This window comes from Engraulis encrasicolus, chromosome 12 (genome assembly GCF_034702125.1).
Source record: "Engraulis encrasicolus isolate BLACKSEA-1 chromosome 12, IST_EnEncr_1.0, whole genome shotgun sequence".
In the NCBI taxonomy this organism is placed as follows: Eukaryota; Metazoa; Chordata; class Actinopteri; order Clupeiformes; family Engraulidae; genus Engraulis; species Engraulis encrasicolus.
Genome location: NC_085868.1, coordinates 47,084,660 through 47,095,919, shown reverse-complemented (window position 1 = coordinate 47,095,919; position 11,260 = coordinate 47,084,660). Strand labels below are relative to the sequence as shown.

General features: G+C 37.9%; 1 long non-coding RNA gene across 1 annotated transcript; it reads left to right on the top strand.

Moving 5' to 3' along the window:
- The first annotated feature begins 7,283 nt into the window (after positions 1 to 7,283).
- Positions 7,284 to 10,384, top strand: LOC134460323 (uncharacterized). Its single transcript, XR_010037059.1, has 5 exons — positions 7,284 to 7,326; positions 8,824 to 8,928; positions 9,070 to 9,176; positions 9,912 to 9,991; positions 10,103 to 10,384. It is a non-coding gene; the product is annotated as an uncharacterized LOC134460323 (long non-coding RNA).
- Positions 10,385 to 11,260: the final 876 nt, after the last annotated feature.

The window sequence follows — 11,260 nt, the reverse complement described above, 5'->3', positions numbered from 1 at the left end:
GACAATATGCCTCGCAACGATGCAACAACACAGAATAATGGTTAAGGCAAGAGATTGTCTTGTTCATATAAAATCACTAGGAGTTTTAACCCTTGGTACGAAATGAATATCAATCGGACTTTTAATGTCAACGTGGTCCTGATAGGCAGCGCATGGGTTTCAAGTGCGTCAATCTGCCTTTGGTCACATTCGGAGTCTAACGGAAAACTTTGGATGCATAAAATGAACGGCGATTTGGCGAGACGGCTGCTGGTTAGCTATTGCTGTCAACTAAGCATTTCGCAAAATCTGTGCATTGCACAATAGATTGCCTATCTCTACTGGACTGGTTGCCTGGCTGGCGCAGACTGCTCTGAGTGTAGGCTATGTTGCGTCGCACTTTAAACAGGCGGGCCCAGGCAGGCGGCTGTAGCCTGTAGGTGCCTATTGGCGCTTGACAGGTGAAGTGAGTAAAGAAAGGAAAAGGATATGAGTAACCATCTGTGGTCTTATATCATGGAAATTCCATGAAAATGATATTGTGAAATTTGTTCTTTGTAAAAAGCCTCAGATTTTCCAACAAATTAAAAACTGCATTTTGAGAAAAGTTTCCAATGTGAAACAAAATTAAGTCTTCAAAAAACTTTTTTCCCCAAAACATGAGCCTGAAAATGGGGGGTCGTCTTATAATCAGGATCGTCTTATATTCGGGCTAATACGGTAATATGAAAGTGGCCTGTGAATGTGTTATAGGGGCCGGGGGTCTATGCCAAAAATGCCTGGGCGGGTCATTATTTGGCCCCAGTCCAGCCCTGCCCACCCCTATACGGTTCCCTTCAACTGCTGACATTAGCATTCCGGGAGAAACCGTCCGTGCGACACGTGAACTCATCAACGTCTGACTGTTCCACTTCGGCCTGGGATGTAATTCCATGTCCGTGTGGTCGGACGGCGAGGAGAGGAGCGGAGCGGAGCGCCCGCGGCTGAGTTATGCCCTGCGAATCTGGGCGCCGCGGCCCAATTTGGAACGCAGATCAAGTGATTCACGGACACTGGAATGGCTGCGGCCCGTGCGCTCCTGTCAGGAGTGCGCTATGTCTCCATCGCAGGAGATGTGTGGATAATGAGCAGCTCAGACACTACGGCGCTAATCCGTCATGAAGGGCGAATACCCCTTTTATGAAGCACGTGTGTGCATGTGCATCAGTGGCAATGCACAGACACACATACGTACATGCATACACACAGTATACTTATGCACACTCATAAATTTAACCCCCATCCTCACCCTCACCCCTGCCCTGCACACGCAACGACAAAACAAACACACATCTCTGATGTTGCAAAATAAGCAGCTATGAGTCCTGAATGTGTGACCTTAATTTTCTACTTCGCCTCGTGCACGGCACGACACGCCAGCAGTTACGCAGGCCCCTCTCCCTCTCCCCTTTCCTCTCTGTATCGGAAATTATTACTGCAATTCTGTCCTCATATCCATAGCTCTCCATTCAACCCTCTCTGTCTTCGCTGACACCTAATGTGACACATAATCATTGAGGGCCCCTTGTGGCTGTCACCTCCCTCTCTGACACATGCAGTTTTCTGCAGATCAAGATAACGCTCTGACTGGCCTGTCAAGAAGACCTTAAGCTGAACTACTGTAGGCCTGTTCCTGTTTGAAATGTACAAAAAGCTTCAATTAGTCAGGGAACAGGAACTGTTATGTGAGGAGGAGGAGGAGGAGCAGGGCCGACGGCAGGGGTATGTTGTCCCGGGCCCAAGGAGATAGGGGACCCAGAATTGGCTCCCCATTCCATTGTACACAGAGAAAAATAGGGGTAGGCCTACACAGGAGGTACAATACTGCATCTATAGGTACAAAATGGTTCCTTTCAGTTTTCTGTACCTCAAAGGGTACTGGACAGACCCATTAAGATACCCTATTGTACTTCAGAGGGTACATGCATCAGTGCGGTAAAGTTAGTTTGATATTGGACATTCATTTGACATTCAAAATAAAAACTTGATGGATCTGAAAAATAAGTCTTGTGGTACATGAGGGACTTCTGTCCATATGTTAAAAATATGGTTTGATGACTAAAGGTCAAAAGGTCAAGGAGCCTAATTAGTTTATATCAACATATTAAGTATTTTTATTATTTGTAGAATTACTTGAGTGCTAAATCTAAAAAACAAGTCTTGTGGTATATGAGGTATATTTATCTCTATTTTATAAAACTGGTGTGGTGATCCGAGGTCAAAAGGTCAAGGAGCCTAATTCATTTACAACACATTTTTTTATGATTTTATTTTTTTCTGAATTGACAGAATGAAGAATGACAAAATGAACTCTTGTGGCATATGAGGGACACATGCCTCTGTGTTACAAAACTGGTTAACCGACTCAAGGTCAAAAGGTCGCTGAGCCTAATTCAATTATATCAATAATTTTTGTAAATATTATTATTAAAATACCCACCAAAGTGATTCATCTGTAAAACAAGTCTTGTGGCAAATGAGGGACATTTATGTCTGTGTGATAGACCTGGTGTGGTGAGCCAAGGTCAAAAGGTCAAGGAGCCTGATTCATTTATATCACCATTTTAAATATTTTTTATTATTTATAGAATTATTTGAGTGCTAAATCTAAAAAACAAGTCTTGTGGTAAATTAGGTATATTTAACTCTGTTTTATAAAACTGGTGTGGTGATCAAAGGTCAAAAGGTCAAGGAGCCTAATTCATTTACAACACATTTTTTATGATTTTATTTTTTTTCTGAATTGACAGAATGAAGAATGACAAAATTAACTCTTGTGGCATATGAGGGACACATGCCTCTGTGTTACAAAACTGGTTAACCGACTCAAGGTCAAAAGGTCGCGGAGCCTAATTCATTTATATCACTCATTTTTGTAATATTATTATTAAAATACCCACCAAAGTGATTCATCTGTAAGACAAGTCTTGTGGTAAATGAGGGACATTTATGTCTGTGTGATAGACCTGGTGTGGTGAGCCAAGGCCAAAAGGTCAAGGAGCCTAATTCATTTATATCACCATTTTAAATATTTTTTTATTATTTATAGAATTATTTGAGTGCTAAATCTAAAAAACAAGTCTTGTGGTAAATGAGGTATATTTATCTCTGTTTTATAAAACTGGTGTGGTGATCAGAGGTCAAAAGGTCAAGGAGCCTAATTCATTTACGACACATTTTTTATGATTTAATTTTTTTCTGAATTGACAGAATGAAGAATGACAAAATTAACTCTTGTGGCATGAGGCACACATGCCTCTGTGTTACAAAACTGGTTAACCGACTCAAGGTCAAAAGGTCGCGGAGCCTAATTCATTTATATCACTCATTTTTGTAATATTATTATTAAAATACCCACCAAAGTGATGAATCTGTAAAAAAGTCTTGTGGCAAATGAGGGACATTTATGTCTGTGTGATAGACCTGGTGTGGTGAGCCAAGGTCAAAAGGTCTAGGAGCCTAATTCATTTATATCACCATTTTAAATATTTTTTATTATTTAAAGAATTATTTGAGTGCTAAATCTGAAAAACAAGTCTTGTGGTAAATGAGGTATATTTATCTCTATTTTATAAAACTGGTGTGGTGATCCGAGGTCAAAAGGTCAAGGAGCCTAATTCATTTACAACACATTTTTTATGATTTTATTTTTTTCTGAATTGACAGAATGAAGAATGACAAAATGAACTCTAGTGGCATATGAGGCACACATGCCTCTGTGTTGCAAAACTGGTTAACCAACTCAAGGTCAAAAGGTCGCGGAGCCTAATTCATTTATATCAATAATTTTTGTAAATATTATTATTAAAATACCCACCAAAGTGATGAATCTGTAAAACAAGTCTTGTGGTACAAGAGGCATATTTATGTCTGTGTGATAGACCTGGTGTGGTGAGCTAAGGTCAAAAGGTCAATGAGCTTAATAAGTTTATATCAATATTTTAAATATTTTTATTATTTGTAGAATTATTTGAGTGCTAAATCTAAAAAACAAGTCTTGTGGTAAATGAGGTATATTTATCTCTGTTTTATAAAACTGGTGTGGTGATCAGAGGTCAAAATGTCGCGGAGCCTAATTCATTTATATCACTTATTTATGTAATAATTTATATTCAGTGATATAAATGAATTAGGCTCCGCGACCTTTTGTCCTTGAGTTGGTTAACCAGTTTTGCAACACAGAGGCATGTGTGCCTCATATGCCACAAGAGTTCATTTTGTCATTCTTCATTCTGTTAATTGAGAAAAAAATAAAATCATAAAAAATGTGTTGTAAATGAATTAGGCTCCTTGACCTTTTAACCTTTGATCACCACACCAGTTTTATAAAACATAGATAAATATACCTCATTTACCACAAGACTTGTTTTTCAGATTTAGCACTCAAATAATTCTTTAAATAATAAAAAATATTTAAAATGGTGATATAAATGAATTAGGCTCCTTGACCTTTTGACCTTGGCTCACCACACCAGGTCTATCACACAGACATAAATGTCCCTCATTTGCCACAAGACTTTTTTACAGATTCATCACATTGGTTGGTATTTTAATAATAATATTACAAAAATGAGTGATATAAATGAATTAGGCTCCGCGACCTTTTGACCTTGAGTTGGTTAACCAGTTTTGTAACACAGAGGCATGTGTGCCTCATATGCCACAAGAGTTAATTTTGTCATTCTTCATTCTGTCAATTCAGAAAAAAATAAAATCATAAAAAATGTGTCGTAAATGAATTAGGCTCCTTGACCTTTTGACCTCTGATCACCACACCAGTTTTATAAAACAGAGATAAATATACCTCATTTACCACAAGACTTGTTTTTTAGATTTAGCACTCAAATAATTCTATAAATAATAAAAAAATATTTAAAATGGTGATATAAATGAATTAGGCTCCTTGACCTTTTGACCTTGGCTCACCACACCAGGTCTATCACACAGGAATAAATGTCCCTCATTTGCCACAAGACTTGTTTTACAGATTCATCACATTGGTTGGTATTTTAATAATAATATTACAAAAATGAGTGATATAAATGAATTAGGCTCCGCGACCTTTTGACCTTGAGTCGGTTAACCAGTTTTGTAACACAGAGGCATGTGTCCCTCATATGCCACAAGAGTTAATTTTGTCATTCTTCATTCTGTCAATTCAGAAAAAAATAAAATCATAAAAAATGTGTTGTAAATGAATTAGGCTCCTTGACCTTTTGACCTTTGATCACCACACCAGTTTTATAAAACAGAGTTAAATATACCTCATTTACCACAAGACTTGCTTTTTAGATTTAGCACTCAAATAATTCTATAAATAATACAAAATATTTAAAATGGTGATATAAATGAATTAGGCTCCTTAACCTTTTGACCTTGGCTCACCACACCAGGTCTATCACACAGACATACATGTCCATCATTTGCCACAAGACTTATTTTACAGATTCATCACTTTGGTGGGTATTTTAATAATAATATTACAAAAATGAGTGATATAAATGAATTAGGCTCCGCGACCTTTTGACCTTGAGTCTGTTAACCAGTGTTGTAACACAGAGGCATGTGTACCTCATAAGCCACAAAAGTTCATTTTGTCATTCTTCATTCTGTCAATTCAGAAAAAAATAAAATCATAAAAAATGTGTTGTAAATGAATTAGGCTCCTTGACCTTTTGACCTTTGATCACCACACCAGTTTTATAAAACAGAGTTAAATATACCTAATTTACCACAAGACTTGTTTTTTAGATTTGGCACTCAAATAATTCTATAAATAATAAAAAATATTTAAAATGGTGATATAAATGAATCAGGCTCCTTGACCTTTTGACCTTGGCTCACCACACCAGGTCTATCACACAGACATAAATGTCCCTCATTTGCCACAAGACTTGTTTTACAGATGAATCACTTTGGTGGGTATTTTAATAATAATATTTACAAAAATTATTGATATAATTGAATTAGGCTCAGCGACCTTTTGACCTTGAGTCGGTTAACCAGTTTTGTAACACAGAGGCATGTGTCCCTCATATGCCACATGAGTTCTTTTTGTCATTCTTCATTCTGTCAATTCAGAAAAAAATAAAATCATAAAAAAAATGTGTTGTAAATGAATTAGGCTCCTTGACCTTTTGACCTCGGATCACCACACCAGTTTTATAAAATAGAGATAAATATACCTCATATACCACAAGACTTGTTTTTTAGATTTAGCACTCAAGTAATTCTACAAATAATAAAAATACTTAATATGTTGATATAAACTAATTAGGCTCCTTGACCTTTTGACCTTTAGAGTAAGGTCGCCATATTCCGCCCACTTCACTGATCACTTCATTGAAAACGTGATAATATCACTATTTCAAATACTATTTAATTATGCTATCGTATATTTTTGGATAGCGGCAACTGTGTAGATGAGGTAATGAGCAATATTAGCTAACATTGGTAGCCCTTTCTATCGTAATTTGGCGACAACGTTCAGCATGTCCACAATCTAATTTCAGCACAATTCACCGGCGAAAGGCTCCCAATTCCGCCCGCTTGATTTCAGGTCACGTCGGTATTTCCGGTACTGTTTATTATTCCTTCATTGCATTTTGCTGATTTCGTTCACACTTGTAGTTCTGGCTTTACCGATGCAGGAACTGTGATTAGTTTGGTCGTTACTGTGGAAACGGTTGAATAATTTTGGTCCTAAAGCGAAACAGGGAAGCGGCCAGGGCGAGTTTTTAGCCAGAATGTCGTCGTGAAATTAAAGTTCCATGCTGCCGTTACGACACCATTCATTACAATGCTGTTTATGGCCGTTTGACTCGGTTTTAAATATCATCACCGTTTCAAATTGTAAGCATACAAACTCCGTATCATGTCGATATCCATTCCTGACTTAAATAGTGGATACATAAGTAACTATCATCACTTATAAGTAGGCGGGCGGAATTGGGAGACGGGCGGAATTAGGCGACTTTACTATAGTCATCAAACCATATTTTTAACATATGGACAGAAGTCCCTCATGTACCACAAGACTTATTTTTCAGATCCATCAAGTTTCTATTTTGAATGTCAAATGAATGTCCAATATCAAACTAACTTTACCGCACTACATGCATCAGTAGAGGACACATTTGTACCCGGGGGTACACACACCAGTTGGATACATGTCAGTTTAATGAAAGGGGGCGGGACTCAACGTCAAGTACGTCTACTTGTAAAAAAATGATCTTGGACGGTCCTGCACGTCCGCCATGGTGCCAAGAAGACAGTTGAGATGTTGGTGAAATTCAAGCTCTTTGTGAGGTAAGTTCATTTATTTTCAATGTTTCATTCATAATTTTAAGACAATGCTAAATGTAGGCCTACATTGAATAACGAATTTGGCATCAGACCAAACCTCTGCTAACATGCTGTTCTGAAAGGCCACTACTGTATAACTATGCTAACTTTGCCAGAGGTTATTTCACAACTTACTTACTTGGAAACCTCTAACTTTTGTTTGAAACGAACTCCTTTACAATATATATCTGCTCTGAAGTAGCTATAAAACTTGTCCAGTTGTGCCAAACAGCCATGCCAGAGTCAATAAGTAGCTAAAAGTCCGCTAGCAACATCTAGCTAAAATGGGTAATATCTGGTCCGCTAGCAAAGTTAGCTAAAGTCTAACGGTTAAATCATGTCAACTTTGTTGAGGGATGTTTGAAGTAGCCTGAGGTATTATTCATAACTGATTATTGGTTTCTTGTTAGAAACAAACTCATTTTGAATATAATTTTGCTCTGAAGTAAGCTTAGATACAACATGTCCAGTTCATATTGTAGGCTTAGCGCCAAGGCAAAACAGTCATGCCAGAATGAAGAGCTAGCTTAATGTCCGCTAGCAACATTAGCTAGCTAAACGGTTAATTCATGTTCACTTTGACGAGAGGAGGGATGTTTGAAATAGCCTGAGGTAGGTATTATCTATTGTTGTTGGTTTTTGGTTATTAGTAGAAACGAACACCTTTTGAGTATAATAAAGGAGTGTATAGCTAAAGTCTGAGTATAGCTAAAGTCTTTTAGCTAAGAAGTCTGAAGGAGCCATATGCCTGCCTTTTCCTGTTAGAAACGAACTCCTTTTGTATAACTTAATCTGAAGTATGTTTTAACACATGTGCCTTTCCCTGTTCGTTGTGTAAAGGAAGTGGGCAAAGAAACACATTCTGAACTTGTTATTGTGCACACAGTGTGCTGTTTTGTCCCATTCTGTTACTGCCAACAATTCTGTGCCTCTTCTCTGAGGAGAAATCACTACGAGAGCCATACGATCGTGTTTGCACTTCTTTAAATAGACATTCACTTTACCAGATTTCTCTTGAAATAGTGAACACACACAGATGTGTAGGCTGCTTAATTCTTGGCTTTATGAAAGATGCTTAATTTGTCTTGCTGCANTGAATATTTAGATTTCTTTGAGCATCCTTTTTGGATCTATTAGTAGGTGGTTTAGAGGTCTTAACAAGTAGGCTGCATCAGATTTCATTTCAAGTGATGAGTAAAATATCCAGACAGATAATCTGCTCTTTTGCCCTCCAGCTTTGCACACCGTTTGAGAAAATGTTCAATGATTAAAAAAAACAAAACAAAAAAAACATTTTATATGTATAGAAATGTATCTCATAGATGTTTCATATTGTAGGCCTATTGTAAAATCATGGTGACGTTATCATTTTTCATACTTTATTATCTTGTAATAATTAGGCCTTGTAGAGACTTTTAGATGCATACTCATGTGCATGTTTTGTGCTGTCATGCTTTGCAGTTGACTGAGAAGATTGCTGAAGGATCTTACATGGAAGCTGGCTGATTATATTGAGTGATTCCTTTGGTGTGGTGTACCTCAGAGAAATAAACACTGTGGCAAGAGGTGAGTTTTAAGTTAATAAATTCACACAAAGCCAATCCATGTATTTTTGAAATGTCATATTTCTAACATGCTATGCATTTCATGCTGACAATAGGAGATGCATACTAATGTGTGTTATTTATATTTTTTATATTAATGCAGCTGAGAAGATGACCAAGATATCCTTATGGCTGGATGGTAGCTCTCTGGTCGTTCTTGAGCCCCCTTGATGGACCATGTCTGCAAATGCTTTGACGGAATTTCTAAAGGTTAGCAACCATTCACAAATTTACACCTCATGTATGTGTTTCAAATGCCAAATGTCTTAACAGTTTGAATCACACACTGTTAATCAGAGATGCATCCTGTTTATGTTGTGTGTTATTTTGAGAGGATGGTTAAGGAATGATGGCAGCTGCCTGGTTACAGTACATTGATCCCCTTAGTAGCACCATGTCTAAAAATGCTGAGAAAAATCAGCATGTAAGCAAATATTAACGAATCTGCACCAAAATGCGTGTTTCAAATGTCTACTCTCTAACAGTCTGAATAACACATTCAAACATGACATGACCAACTGTTATGTGCCCGGAGCGGCAGTTTACAAACTCACCCTTGGTGCCTTCTGCTGTTAGGCCAATGACATTGTGACAAAGCACACAAGTGAACACTGCACACAATGGCATTGCATTCACCACATTGCTGTTTCACAGAAGATATTGATATTTTTTAAGATTACAAGTATCCTTTGTCCAAGTCCCACCACCCTTGCATTACAGTTGCTTGGATTCGCGTTGTCAAAAACTGTCAGACCTCTTGTGCTATGATGATTGGTCAATCAACCAACCGGGCCTTAGCCAGAGGTCAATTCTATATGTGTTCATGCAGTTTTGATGCCCTCCATGATTGTCTACAATATAATGTAAATAGCTGTGTGTGTCCAAGCTTTTGGCCTATAATCTTAGTTGTTAATATGTTATTGTTTGTATGTTTCCCCACCCCAGGCCATTGACACCAGAGCTGGAATTATCCTCCTGCCAAGACTATTCCAGGAGAAGGCCGAGAACCTGATTTTATGGGAGAGGTAAACACGAGCTGAATATTTAACATTTGTCAAATGATTTTAGTTTGGTTTAATTGTATGAATTGCATTTGATTTAATTGCATCATTTTTCATTTACAATCTGTGATGTAGGGCAAGCCAAACACCCCTTACCCAACTATCAGCATGAAGGCACAGGACTGGAGAGCTACGATTGCCGGGAATGCTGAAAGTATCGTTGTAGTTGACAGGCTTCGAGTGTGTTCCCTGATTGGTGTTGAAGAGGCATTCATCACGACATTCTGTATGTATTTTGTTTACAACATGGACCAACAGAACCTTTACACAAATTGATTAAGCACATTGGACTTTTACATGCCCATGAACCTGATTTCAGCATCACATGTGGACTGAAACTGTGAATCGTCTTTTTCAAAGTACCATTCCTTCAGCGTGTTTACAGGCAACACGCAAGCAGCCTTATTTCCAGAATTCATGCTGCCCATTCACTAATGTCACCTTTTCATGAATACTTATCACCAGCATCAAATTCTAATTATTCATTATATCTGGAAAAATTGCACTTTTCATACATGAAAAGGGGGATCTTCTCCATGGTCCGCCATTTTGGATTTCCAGAAATAGCCATTTTTAGCTGCAAAAATGACTCTACTTGGACCATACTGGAAACTATTTGTTTATTACTTTGTAAACTTCCATGTAAAGATCAAATTTGGCAAAAGGCAGCCCAGTTTCAATGAGCAGCATAGTTGCAGTACCTTTTTTGACCATTTCCTGCACAGTGTCCCTTTAAGCCAAGGAGATGAATTAGATGAGTAAACAGAAATTTCCAAAAAGTTACATTGTCTTTATGTAGTAGGCATCAATTCATAGCCTGGTTCTCACCAAACATTGCCTGTGTAGCTCCGGATCCCCCTTGTGGAGCTGGTACACTGCGGTTAACATGCTGGTTTCGAGTTAGAAAACAAACAGAGCATTTATTGCTTCAATATCATGACCACTTGCATTGAGGAGTCACAGGACAGATTATAGACTATACTGACTCTGTTTAGAGACAAACAGAGAACATTTTTGAAGAAATGTGTTGGTTGAGAGGCTGATATTGAAGCAATAAATGCTCTGTTTATTTTCTGACTCGATACCAGCATGGTAGTGGCAGTGTACCAGACGGTAGTGTGGGTAGCTCTGATCCACTAGGCGGCTCTGGAGCTATACACACATACCGTCCGGTGAGAACCAGGCTAATCAATTCAACCTAATGTGTGAATTTAAGAGGTCATACAGGAAAAG